This window comes from Thamnophis sirtalis, unplaced genomic scaffold (assembly GCF_051295495.1).
Source record: "Thamnophis sirtalis isolate CommonGarterSnake01/CBP01778 unplaced genomic scaffold, rThaSir2_p1.2 scaffold_6, whole genome shotgun sequence".
NCBI lineage: Eukaryota > Metazoa > Chordata > Lepidosauria > Squamata > Natricidae > Thamnophis > Thamnophis sirtalis.
The window spans coordinates 27,051,402-27,066,169 of NW_028261386.1; positions in this window are offsets into that span (position 1 = coordinate 27,051,402).

A 14,768-nucleotide genomic window follows, 5' to 3' on the forward strand; every position below is an offset into this window, starting at 1 on the left:
TGCCACGCCCACCAAGCCATGTCCACCAAGCCACACCCACCAAGCCATGCATGCCCACCAAGCCATGCTCATAGAACCCGTAGTAAAAAAAATTGGATCCCACCACTGTGGCAAGTTATCCTGCTGCAGATTGGCCATGGCAAATTGGTTGCTGTGAGCTAGCAGTGGTGAGTTGTCTCATTTCATAAGCGGGTCTAAGCAACTATGTACAGTGAGATTTATTCTTCTTTTATTTATTCAGTTGGATTTTAGTCAAATTGTTATTTTACTATGTGATTCTCATAGTTATATGACATTGAAAGTTCAAGTGTTTATGGAATATAAGTGTAACATGGTTTGGCAACCCACTTAGCAGTGACTGTGATGCCTTGAAAAATAAATGAAAAACTCTTTTTTCTTCTTGTCCTCCATCTATGGATGCCAACTATTTCAGGGAAGAGAGTTCAGGAATAAAGGATAGATAATTGTTTCTTATTAAGTCAGAACTTTGATTCATCTAATCTACACTACATGATGCCCAATTTTCCTTCGTGGTGGAGTGTCAGAGAGAAATGGACATTGGTTGCTAGGATCTGGAAATATTAAATGTGATAGCATCTGGAAATGTTAAAAATCCTGACTTCTGGTGAAAATATGGTAAACTGAAGACGTGCCTGAAAAAACAGGGATGACATAATGGCTGAAATCTATGGCCAGATGCAGGATCTGGACAGACAAAATCTCTCTGGAGAATGGAGAGATTATGAGATAGCTCACATGAACTCCAGACAGGTATAATTTCTAAGTAAACTGCAGGAGCTGACATTTTTGTAGTCAGCTTGTGAATTATGTGGCTAAGAGTTGAGGGATTACATCAAAGCTCATAGTCATAATGTAACCTTTAAGGATGCAAAATTCACCTCTTTCTCATTTCTTAATCACTTTGAAATTAATTTTTATTGCTTTTTAAAATTAAAAATAGAAGGGCATTTATGGACTGTATTGGCTGAGTTTTCTTCAATCCAGTATGAAAGAACTTATAACAAGGTATTCAAGGATGTATTTATTTTTAGAATTAACAGCAAAGAATTGGTTAGAGTGTTGATTTTCAAAAGTTATAATGGACCAAGAGTTCAGATAAATTTAATAAAATTTGGGGAAATTATTGTAAGCATTCTTCCTGGGGAAACTATTCCTGTTTTTACATTTGGAAGGGGGAAAAACATGATGAGGCTTTGAAGACTGGACACTCTAGGCACCAGGAGAAAGTAAAAGAATGGACATAATGAAAAATATTGTGAACAATTAAGAAATTAGTTTTAAGGATCACTGACATTATTGATAGACTAGATCCATGATGGCGAACCTATGGCACACATGTCAGCTGGCCAGAGTGCATGCCTTCTTTTGAGGCCATTTTTCACCCTCCGGAGGCTTCCTTGAAGCCTCCAGAGCGTGAAAAACCGGTCCTACGGGAAAACCGGAAGTTCAGGAAAGTACTTCCGGTTTGCTCATAGGGCCGGTTTTAGCCCTCCAGAGCATTCAAGAAAGCCTCCTGAAGGCCCCTGAAGGCTCCAGAGGACAAAAAATGGCCCTACAGACAAACCAGAAATGACTTCTGGTTTGCTCATGAGGTCGGTTTTAGCCCTTCAGAGCCTTCAGGGATGCCTCCTAAAGGCCCCTGAAGGCTCCAGGAACGAAAAATGGCCTTACGGACAAACCAGAAGTGACTTCAGGGAAGTCTGCTGAAGGCTCCGGAGGGCTAAAACCAGCCTACGAGCAAACTGGAAGTCAGTTCACGAACTTCCGGTTTACCCGTAGGGCTGGTTTTTCGTGCTCTAGATCCTTCAGGAAAGCTCCTGAAGCCTCCAGACGGCCTCCGGGGAGGAGGCTGTTTTTGCCCTCCCCATGCGCCTATAAAGCCTCTGGAGCCTGGGGAGGGCGAAAAAAGCATGCCAAAAATAGGAGGGGAGCGCTGGTCATGTGCACATGCATGCTGGAATCGTATGCATACAATTATGGGTGTGGCACACCTGCACATGACTCTCCTGCGCTCCCCCTGCTTTTGGCACGCAAGCCAAAAAAGGTTTGCCATCACTGGACTAGATCATGCTGTGGAAGAGGAAGAAGTTTTACTGAACAAAACTGAAATGAATATGTACTTTAAAATGATAAACTAAAAAATGGATATGGAAAAATGACAAAATACAAGTAGTTCTCAATTTGTGACCACAATTGAGCTCAACATTTAAGTTGCTGAGTGAGACAGTTAAGTAAATTTTGCCCCATTTTACAATTTTTTTATCACAGTTGTTAAGTGAATCATTGCAGTTATTTGCAACACAATAAAATGGTTAAGTGAGTCTGGCTTCCCCATTTATTTTGATTGTCAGAAGGTCGCAAAGGAGGAGCACATGACCCTGGGCCAATGCAACCATCATAAATATGAACCAGTTGCCAAGCATCTGAATTTTGGTCATGTGACCACGAGGATACTGCAAAGATCATAAGTGTGAAAAACAATCATGTGTCACTTTTTTCAACTTCAGACAGTCATTAAATGAACTGTTGTAATCAAGGACTGCTGTATGGAATATATAAATGAAACTAACTAAAGTTCTAAAACCAAAAAAGACATACAAATAATAGGCCAGAAAAATTATTTGGATAACCTTTCTATAAGGGATTTTCAATAGGGACTTGTTAAAGATCAGAAGAGTGTTATGGATAACCTTTTTCTATTTGATTTACAAAATGGATTTGTTAAGGTTGTCACTGATTTTGTGAGAAAGACAAAGAGGAAATGAAAAGAAACCAAGTGTTTGTACTCTGAAGAACTAAAGATTATTGGCAGCAAGTAGAAGAAGTTCAAATGGATTTATTAGATCAAGTTTATTTCTGGTAAGCCTTCGTGAACCTTTACTGATTAGGATGGAATGTGAAGCTTTAAAAATATGTTTATAAAGAATTGGGTGAGACATAGAAAAGACTATTTGTTTTATTTTAAGAGATGTTAATAAGTTGTTAAAATTGCTTATAATCGCTGAGAAGAAAGGAAAAGTTAGTTTTTTCTTTCTCTTTTTAAACATTTTGCTTTTCATTTTTCTTTTTTCTTGCACTTTTTATATAGTTTGCATTATTTTAATCCCTATGTGTAATATCTTCAATTTATCTTCAATAAAATTATTTTTTTAAGAAAATAGAAATATTAAAGGTGGAACCTGAGATGTGCATATAATTCATTGATCTTTTGTTGAGCCACATCCTCTTTTTTTCCTTCACAGCAGGGAAACCCTTATCAAGGAATGAAACCAGTAGTTCCATGAATTAAGAAAGTTCTCTCCGAGGGTACTTTCCATCTGTCAGCTTCCAGGACAGATTTGCTGTTCATGCACCTACTGGCAGCTGGTTAACATGCAAATTCAAAGAGATGTGTTTGCAAGTGGGTGGATGAACAGCTGCCAATGCCCAATTCACTACAATCTGTGTGGGATGTAGCTAAGGAGGAAGTACACTCGTGTATTCACTCAAGCATCATGGCGTGAAATTGTGACCAGAGAAAGGACATGTTTAATGGGGTGTCTTGCTCATAGGCTAGCAAGCGTCTTCCAAACCTGCAAATGCAAATTGTGACATTTACAATCACATGTAGTTCACAGCATATCACACAGTCACAAAATGGCTGGGGTGGGCAGCTACAGAAATTGAGTAATACAATAATACAATACAATACAATAGCAGAGTGGGAAGGGACCTTGGAGGTCTTCTAGTCCAACCTCCTGCCTAGGCAGGAAACCCTATACTGTTTCAGACAAATGGCTATCCAACATCTTCTTAAAGACTTCCAGTGTTGGAGCATTCACAACTTCTGGAGGCAAGCTGTTCCACTGATTAATTGTTCTAACTGTCAGGAAATTTCTCCTCAGTTCTAAGTTGCTTCTCTCCTTCATTAGTTTCCACCCATTGCTTCTTGTTCTACCCTCAGGTGCCTTAGAAAATAGTTTGACTCCCTCTTCTTTGTGGCAATCCCTGAGATATTGGAACACTACTATCATGTCTCCCCTAGTCCTTCTTTCTATTAGACATCCTCAGTTCCTGCAACCGTTCTTCATATGTTTTAGTCTCCAGTCCCCTAATCATCTTTGTTGCTCTTCTCTGCACTCTTTCTAGAGTCTCCACATCTTTTCTACACTATGGTGACCAAAACTGAATGCAGTATTCCAAGTGTGGCCTTACCAAATCCCAAGTGGTATTAACACTTCCCATGATCAATAAGTAGCAGTATGTGCCACACAGTTGTCATCTCCGCAGCTAAGCTGTCTCACAGTTTATTGGGCACAAAATATTGGCTTAAGATACAATTGCAATAACTAGTGAATGCATTTATCTTAAGCATTTAAATTATTTCTTTAAATAATAATTATAATTATTATACTAATTGTAATTATACATACTGCAGGCATCAAATATGCACAAAAGCATGCATCAATATTATGTTGTTGATGAAAGGTTAGATGTAGCACTGGTTTTATTTATTTTGTATTGGGTAGCAGAATAGAAACATCAATGCATAAAATTCACAAAAACAGCATATAAAATGTTTATTGAAATGTAAAACACCAGAATAGTGAATTATTACAATATGAATGATGAGTAAAATTATGAATAAGATTAAATTATGTATGGGCAGTTACATATCATCAAGATAATTAAATGTAGAATTAGATGGGTCTTGGATAAGACTATAGGTAGTCCTCAACTTATGATCACAATTGAGTCCAGAGTTTAAGTGAGAATTGCTAAGTGAGAAATTTGTTAAGCGGGTTTTGTGCCATTTTATGTCTTTTCTTGCCACATTTGTTAAGTAAATCACTGCAGTTGTTAAATTAATGTCACAGTAACACTTGTTAAGTGAATCTGCTTATGTATTTTTCTGTTGCCATACTTGTAAGAGGCTTAACAAGGAAGGAAGGACAAGGAGGGGAAATAATATTAATGTGTTGTTCTTCTAGTTGACCACCTGGTGTCTCCCTTCTCTCAGGGAATGTTAAAAGATGAAAGGAAGGCTGAGGCATGAATAGTTGTGCAAAAGACTCTGTGCAAACGTTTTTTCAGGTCTCTTCCAAAAATCTATTCTTTACAGTAATGATATAGAATAGATAGAATTACAAACCTTTTCAGCCACACTTTTGAACCAATCAGATTGTCACAGACTTTGCATGGGTATATATGTCGACTTCCACTCTTATGTCTTAAGCTAATTGCCTTATGTGTTTGGTGGAGTACATTCATGAATTCCCCATTTTGAAAAGGAGACATGTATAATTTCAGAACAGTTTAATAATTTGATTGTATGGGCTATAAAGATTTCACATTTCAAAGTCTGGGATAGGAGCTGGGACTGAATGATTCTAGATAATGCTCAATTCCAACTCATCCTTATTCACATTGGCTGAGACTGCTGGGAAATGTAGTTCAGCAAGAAATGAAGGCCCAAATGTTCATCACACCTGCCCTAGAATTTCAATGATGATCTTAGTATTTTCATACCTCCTCCTAGGAACAAGTAAGTGCCCAATAGCAATAGCACTTAGACTTATATACCACTTCACAGTGCTCTTACAGCCCTCTCTAGGTGGTTTACAGAGTCAGCCTATTGCCCTCAACAATCTGGGTCCTCATTTTACCCCCCTCGGAAGGATGGAAGGCTGAGTCAACCTTGAGCCTGGTGAGATTTGAACTGCCAAATTGCAGGCGGCCAGGAGGCAGCAGAAGTAGCCTGCAGTACTGCATTCTAGCCACTGTGCCATCATGGCTGATGATTTTATTAGAAATGTGGTTAGAAGAAATGCAACCAGTGGTGGGTTTCTACCGGTTCGCACCGGATTGGGAGAACTGGATGGTGAATGGACCCGGAAGTAACTTCCAGAATGCCTGCCCTGGCCCTGTCACGCTCCACCCTCACCCCTGCCTGCTGGAGAGATCCAGCGGCACAATCTACCAGACAGTAGAGGCAAGCTCAGGAGTTTTCTCCTGGATTCCCCTCTGCTTTGCCTCCTCCAATCTCCCAAAGTTCTTTCCCCAGGGTGTGATAGATTTCTACTGGATTCCCCTCTGTCTTGCCTCCTCCGATCTCCCAAAGTTCTTTCCCCAGTGTGTGATAGCTTTCTACTGGATTCCCCTCTGTCTTGCCTCCTCCGATCTCCCAAAGTTCTTTCCCCAGTGTGTGATAGCTTTCTACTGGATTCCCCTCTGTCTTGCCTCCTCCGATCTCCCAAAGTTCTTTCCCCAGTGTGTGATAGCTTTCTACTGGATTCCCCTCTGTCTTGCCTCCTCCGATCTCCCAAAGTTCTTTCCCCAGTGTGTGATAGCTTTCTACTGGATTCCCCTCTGTCTTGCCTCCACCAATCTCCCAAAGTTCTTTCCTCAACGTGTGATAGCTTTCTACTGGATTCCTCTCTGTCCTGCCTTCTCCGATCTCCCTAATTTCGTCCCTTAATCCTCCAGTTGTCTATTTTTGGGAGGTTTTCCCCTCTCCCCCCCCCCCCCACCTTTCATAGGAGTTCCAAAAAAAATTGCCACATGGCTTGGGGGTGGTGGTCATGTGACTGGGTGTGCATGAGTGATGTCAAGTTGGCCATACCTGCCTGGTCACATCACTGCCAAGCCACGGCCACAAAACAGGCCACACCACAGAATAGGTTCTAGAAAAATTTGAAACCCACCACTGAATGCAACCTAACATAACATAACATTTTCAGATGAAAAATTATACAGGATCTTCTCACTGTATCCTTTACTTAGAACTCAAGAAAATGGTAGCCTCCAAGATGTGAAAAGCACTAGATTTTCTACTGGCCCCATCCCCACAGGAGAAGCAACATCCAAGGCCAGTTACACTCTGATCTTTCATAATCTGGTGGAAGTTTGTATAAACTGCCCTCTCCTTGATGTGACTGGGATTTCACCTTGTGATTGATTACTTCCCGCCCACCTACACCACCAATATCCTGCACCTCTTCTCTTTCTTTTGGTCTTCACTGCATCCAGTTTCATTCACCTTCCAACAGAGAATCTAACTAATAGCAATATTAGGCTTTGTGGCTGAAATTCTGCATAAATTGAAAAATGTAAGGCAATACCTGATCCTGTTATTAGTTCCTCTAATCCCCACACCTTTTACCTTAAATGAACCTCGCTCATTTCTTAAGAGGTCCCTAAGGGGGCATGCATAAGCACACCAGCATGCCTACCATCCCTGTCCTACTGTCCCCATTTATATGTACTCTTTTTATGTGTTTATGGTTATGTTTTGGTTATTTATAACCATTTATTTGTGCCATTTTTTCATGTGTTTTCATACTTGTTTCCTTGTACTTTTGATAAATAAATATGCAACCTCCAGCAGTTTAAAGATTACACCTAGTCCTGCATGGCATGCCAAGGGCAACAACCTAAAAAATAGCAGGCCAAGGGTCCCATGTTTAAAAAGTTTTTTTTACCATTTTTTGAGATAGAATGGTGCCTTATACAGGTGACACTCGAAAAATTAGAATATCGTGCAGAAGTTCATTTCAGTAATGCAACTTAAAAGGTGAAAAATATATAAGATAGACTCATTACATGCAAAGCAAAATAGTGATTTGTCATAATTGTGATGATTATGGCTTACAGCTCATGAAAATCCCAGATCCACACTCTCAGAAAATTAGAATATTGTGAAAAGGTGCAATATTCTAGGCTCAAAGTGTCCCACTCTAATCAACTAATTAAGCCATAACACCTGTAAAGGGTTCCTGATTCACAATCATGGGAAAGACTGCTGACCTGACAGTTGTGCAGAAAACCATCATTGACACCCTCCATAAGGAGGGAAAGCCTCAAAAGGCAATTGCAAAAGAAGTTGGATGTTCCCAAAGTGCTGTATTAATAGAATACAGAATAGCACATTAATAGAAAATTATGTGGAAGGGAAAAGTGTGGAAGAAAAAGGTGCACAAGCAGCAGGGATGACTGCAGCCTGGAGAGGATTGTCAGGAAAAGGCCATTCAAAAGTGTTGGGGACTTTCACAAGGAGTGGACTGAGGCTGGAGTCAGTGCATCAAGAGACACCACACACAGACGGATCCTGGGCATGGGCTTCAAATGTCATATTCCTCTTGTGAAGCCACTCCTGAACAACAAACAATGTCAGAAGCGTCTTACCTAGGCTAAAGAAAAACAGACCTGGTCTGTTGCTCAGTGGTCCAAAGAGCTCTTTTCTGATGAGAGCAACTTTTGCATCTCATTTGGAAACCGAGGACCCAGAATATGGAGGAAGAATGGAGAGGCACACACTGCAAGATGCTTGAAGTCCAGTGTGAAGTTTCCACAGTCTGTGTTGATTTGGGGAGCCATGTCATCTGCTGGTGTTGGTCCACTGTGCTTCATTAAGTCCAGAGTCAACACAGCCATCTACCGGGAGATTTTGGAGCACTTCATGCTTTCTTCCACAGATGAGCTTTATGGGGATGCTGACTTCATTTTCCAGCAGGACTTGGAACCTGCCCACACTGCCCAAAGCACCAAAACGTGATTCAGTGACCATGGAATTACTGTGCTTGATTGGCCAGCAAACTTGCCTGACCTGAACCCCATAGAGAATCTATGGGGCATTGCCAAGAGAAAGATGAGAGACATGAGACCGAACAATGCAGAAGAGCCGAAGGCCGCTATTGAAGCATCCTGGTCTTCCATAACACCTCAGCAGTGCCACAGGCTGATAGCTTCCATGCTACGTCACATTGAGGCAGTAATTGCTGCAAAAGGGGCCCAAACCAAGTACTAAGTACATATGAATGCTTATACTTTTCAGAGGTCCGATATTGTTCTATGTACAATCCTTGTTTTATTGATTGCATGTAATATTCTAATTTTCTGAAATTGTGGATTTGGGGTGTTCAGGAGCTGTAAGCCATAATCATCACAATTATGACAAATCACGGCTAGAACTATCTTGCTTTGCATGTAATGAGTCTATCTCATATATTAGTTTCACCTTTTAAGTTGCATTACTGAAATAAATGAACTTTTGCACAATATTCTAATTTTTCGAGTTTCACCTGTATTTCTGCAGAACATGAAGCAACTTTTTTGCCCTGTAACCCCTCCCCCTACAAATCTCCCATAGTTTACAGATTACAGATTAACAAAGTTGGAAGGGACCTTGTTGGTCATCTAGTCCGAGCAGAAGACCCTACAGCATTTCTGACAAATGGCAGTCCAATCTCTTCTTGAAAGCTTCCAGTGATGAAGCTCCCACAACTTCCTGAAGACAAGCTGTTCCATTGGTTGATTGCTCTCACTGTCAGAAAATTACCCCCATGTTTCTAGGTTGAATCTTTCCTTGGTCAGTTTCTATCCATTATTCCTTGTCTGATTTTCAGGTACCTTGGGAAATAGCTTGACCCCTTCCTCTCTGTGGCAGCCCCTCAAATATTGGAACATTGCTATCATGTCTCCCTTGGTCCTTCCCTTCACTAGACTCCCTCCCCAACACACACACAAAAAACATGGCTTCAATCACTTGCTGGGAATCATACTTTTTGCACCTATAATATCCCATACAGCAGTGGTGGGATTTTTAAAAAATTACTACCTGTTCTATGGGCCTGGCCTGGTGGGTGTGGTGTGGCTTGGTGGGTGTGACTTGGCTTGGTGGGTGTGGTGTGGTGTGGCGTGGCATGGCATGGTGGGTGTGGCTTGTTGGCTGTGGCAGGGGAAGGATACTGTAAAATCTCCATTCCCTCCCCACTCCAGGGGAAGGTTACTGCAAAATTCCCATTTCCTCCCAATCAACTGGGACTCAGGAGGCAGAGAATAGATGGGGGTGGGGCCAGTCAGAAGGGGTAGTTACTGATTCTCTGAACTACTCAAAAATTCTGCTACCGGTTCTCCAGAACTGGTCAGAACCTTCTGAATACCACCTCTGCCATACAGTTGTCATCAATTGAATAGAAAAAATATTGTTTATAAGAATTCTCCATATTAAAGTCCTGCAAGATTATCAGTGATGGCCAGGGCAAGTGGATGAAGAATAATACTGAGATATGTTCAGCATGTTCTCCATAGTATAGAACCATTTATTCATCGCCATGTTTCCCAATGGGAAATTTTCCTAAGGGAACTCAAAAAAGTTTCTATGAAGAAACCTTTCTGGTGTTTTATCCACAGCAGTTGAAAATATGTTGTATTCAAACAAGAAGGTAATTTTCTCTAAGGAACCTACATCTCATGAAGCTAGTAGAATTTATAGCTTTTGTATTAAGAACTGTAGTGGAATTTTGTTCATTCTCTCCCATGCCAAACATAATTGCAACTATTTAATATTCTTTCTTTGAGCCAAGGTGGCGCAGTGGTTAAATGCAGCACTGCAGGCTACTTCAGCTGACTGCAGTTCTGCAGTTCGGCTGTTCAAATCTCACCGGCTCAGGGTTGACTCAGCCTTCCATCCTTCTGAGGTAAGTAAAATGAGGACCAGGATTGTTGGGGGCAATATGCTGACTCTGTAAACTGCTTAGAGAGGGCTGAAAGCCCTATGAAGCGGTATATAAGTCTAACTGCTATTGCTATTGCTATTTCTTTCTTTCTTTTCTTTCTTTTCTTTTCTTTTTTTTTGTGCTAGTAGTCACTACTGCAGCACTGTTTGCCTGCAGCATAGAGAAGAAAGCCAAATAAAGGGTCTGTGGTGAGGCTGGCAATTTGTTACTTCCTCTGGAACATGTAGAGGATGGCCTTTCCCATGCTGGGGCCCTCTGGTTCTTTTGGGGCTTCAATTCCCAGAACTCCCAAACAGACTGACCATGCTAGCTGCCAACTCCTGCACATCTGGAGGGCATGAGGAAGTCTGGAGCAGAATAACAAAGCTGGGCCTCAATTGTAGCTATATCCCTCACTGTTTGTAAGTTTAGAGAAGGCAGGCAGCTGTGCAAAGTTGTCTTTTACAAGGTTGCCAAGCTGATTAGCGTCAGCAGAAGCTAAGCAGGTTGTTTTTGTTTTATAACCTGGACAGGCCCAGCTAAATCTCGAAGGCTGCCTTTTCAGCTGCAAGGCAAGGTGAAGGCCATGGGATCTGGCCATCTGTGTGCATCAGCATCCCAAAAGCCTCCTCCCTTCCGCGATCCTCCTCCAGTTCTTGGACAACTCCCGTGTGCTTTGAGGAGAATAACAAGCTGAGCACATCCAAAGCATGAAAGAGAAAGAGGGCTCTCCGAAGCTCAAGGTAACAACAAAGAACAGCTGCACTCAATTCCCATGTCTACCCTCCTCTTCTGGCGGGAATGTCCTGTACCCAGCAGCACAAGGGAGGAATGTTGAAATAAGGAGGAGAGAGCAGTAACCTGCGTCAATCAGCCCCAGCTAAGAAGCCTTGACTCCTTGCATGGGAGAGGGGGAGGCAATTGAGTCTTGTGGTCAATGGAGGGCATGCTAAAAGTCTTGATTACAGAGGCAAATAGAAGATCTGGGAAATTAAATCCATATTGATGCCATTTGTGAATGAACCTCAGTCCACTGATGAACAAGATCAATAGCTAGCTATGTCTTAGGACAAATCAATTGGCAGTCGGTGACATATTTACTATTTTGTACTGAGTTAGAATATTCTAGGCCAGGATTACTGAAACAGACTGGCAGATGCTACCTGGATTTCTACAGGAGAGACTGAACCTGTGCTCTTTTGTCCCTGTAGCATGTACTCAACCACTGAGTTATTGCCTGGAAACCAGCTGTTGAGGAGCATGTGAAAGAGCTGGCTGGATTTATGCTGCTGAAGGACTGTCTTGCAGAAGATGGAAAATATGGGTTTTTGGTGTCTCAAGAGGGCAGAACAAGAACCAATGATTGGACGTTGTAGGTTATACATGATCATAACATTGTGGTACTGAATGCTGTGCAAAAATTGACCATGTGATCTTTAATGATAGAAGTTATAGCATTTCTGGCAAATGCCAGCTAGTCATTAAGGTTGTGCTTATGAGCTGCTTTCAATATCCATGGGAGGAGGGAGGAGTATAGAGGAGCTTCAAGTTCTTTCCCAACTCTATAAATCTGGATGTACTTAGGGTAATACTCCTTACTTAGAACAGAAAGTGCTAAAATCTACACAATAATGAATTGCCTCCTTGCATGCTGTCTCCATTGCTAGCAGGGACCAGCAACAACTCATCAAACATCAAAGTTTTCTAAGAGCTCAGCTGGATTAAGATGAAGATTTATCTAGTCCTGAATCTTCTTTTCTTCAGTGGCCAAGTAATGTCCCCCAAAAGCCCAGAAGCTGGACACATAAACAGTGGTGTGGCAAATATATTCAGATGCATGTTAGTCCACAGCCTAATATATTGTGAAATAATTGTCAAAATAATAATTTCAAAACGTTTAAACTGGTAATTGTCAACTCATCTTGTTACAGCTTTCTTTAAAGGTGAAGTGACTTATAAAAGTGAAATGGCATACTAAGATAATGCTTAATACATATTTCTGTGGCCTGCACCCATTGTATAAAGTGCAAGTGAAGAAAATGTTGTATGGCTTGCTATCATCCATTCCCTATCTTTTGCATGTTTTGATGAACTACAGAAAAACCTACAAATCAAACCTCACAAGGAGCGTGCATAGATGAACACATATATAGTGCATAAAAATAAGTACCTGATAAAATGAACAACTCAGAGGAGTCTATAAAAGGTAGGGAATACATGCAAGTAAAACAATACCAAGTTATCTGTTATCACATAAATGGTAAGCAAGTTGGCAGAAGTGGCAAGCATGAAGAAATCTGATGGCAGATTAATCTTTAATTTAATTCCAAGAAAAAATAAAATTCTCTGCCCGAATAATAGATAGTTGGAGATTACTGGGGGGGAAATTATCTGTGTGTGTGTGTGTGTGTTAGACAAAAAATGCTGAGCTTGACTGAAGCAGAAGAAAAGTAGGCAGAATTTTCCTGGCTATGGGTTTCCTTCAATTGAGTTAAGGATTTCCCTTCAGAAGCCTCTCATGAGGTGAATTAATCTCCTTATTACAACATCCTGTCAAGAGTTTGGCCATTTGTTTCTGATCCATGAAGGGGCAGGTTCCAATTTGTCTTACTGGTGACAGGAGCAGCACTTCATGGGGAGGTGGCATTTTTTTTAAAAAAATGAGTGAAAGCCTTCCACATCTTTTGTTCTCATGCTAGAGTAGACAATTTCTTTTAAAAGATGTATTTGCATGCTTTAAAAAAAATGTCCAATGTTAACTAAAAATTACCTAGGAAGCATTGCAAAGCATCCACTATATATATATATATATATATATATATATATATATATATGTATGTATGTATGTATGTATGTATGTATGTATGTATGTGTATGTATGTATGTATGTATGTATGTATGTTTTTTTTAAATTTGTGCTGATAAATAATATCTTGTGACGAGCCGATTGACAGATGATGGAAGCAGTTAGCTTCCTCCCATAATTGGGGCTTACCAGGGTTTGTAAAAAATCATATATATATATATATATATATATATATATATATATATATATATATATATATATATATATATATATATATATATATATATATATATATATATATATATATATATATATATATATATATATATATAAGATTTTTACAACCCCCGGTATGCCCAAATATGGGAGGAAGATCACTACTTCCATTCTCTGTCCTTCGGCTCGTCCAGGCAGAAACCCAATATTTTTACTGTTGCACAAATACAACAATATATATATATATATATATATATATATATATGTATATGTATATGTATATGTATATGTATATGTATATGTATATGTATATGTATATGTATATGTATATGTATATGTATATGTATATGTATATGTATATGTATATGTATATGTATATGTATATGTATATGTATATGTATATGTATATGTATATGTATATGTATATGTATATGTATATGTATATGTATATGTATATGTATATGTATATGTATATGTATATGTATATGTATATGTATATGTATATGTATATGTATATGTATATATGTATATATGTATATATGTATATATACACATACACATACACATACACACACACACACACATATATATATATAACTAGGAAAGGGGAAGCAAGCTTAAAATTCACAGTAAAAAAAAATTTAAAAGGGCTTACATGTTTTTAAAATGGACAATTCCATGGAATTTTTTTTAAAAAAATCTTTGCCTGTAACTGAAAGGATTTTAACACATAGTTGCTTCACCTTTTACCTACAAACAGGCCCACTGGTGAAAAACCTATGTGGTGTGGATTGTATCTTCAGGCTTACATTTAATTTACAGTTCCAATAGGTGGCAGCATCTGGCCAAACTTGATTGATCTCAATAAACACAAAGCCAGTTCAGACTTAGTCCCAGAATGAGAGACCATCAGGAAATCTTAAAACTATAAGCTAAATAGGGAGTCCAGAAAACATCCCAGAAACTGGTGGTGCAAAACTACCTTCATATATAACAATAAATTTAAAAAATAATAAAATATTACAGTGTTATTATTTTGTACATAGCCGAGAGTTCTTTGAGACAGTTCATTAATCTTTAAAAAAAATAAATGTGTTGCTATGGATGTCTCTGTCGAACACCAGGAATTAAGCTTGAATCAATGGTGTCTTTACTTTTATTTAACCTTTATTGTTACTTTATTTAAAATTTGCTGGAAAATGACATAAAAATCTTCCAAAATGTTAATCTAAGATGTATGTGAGTGTCCG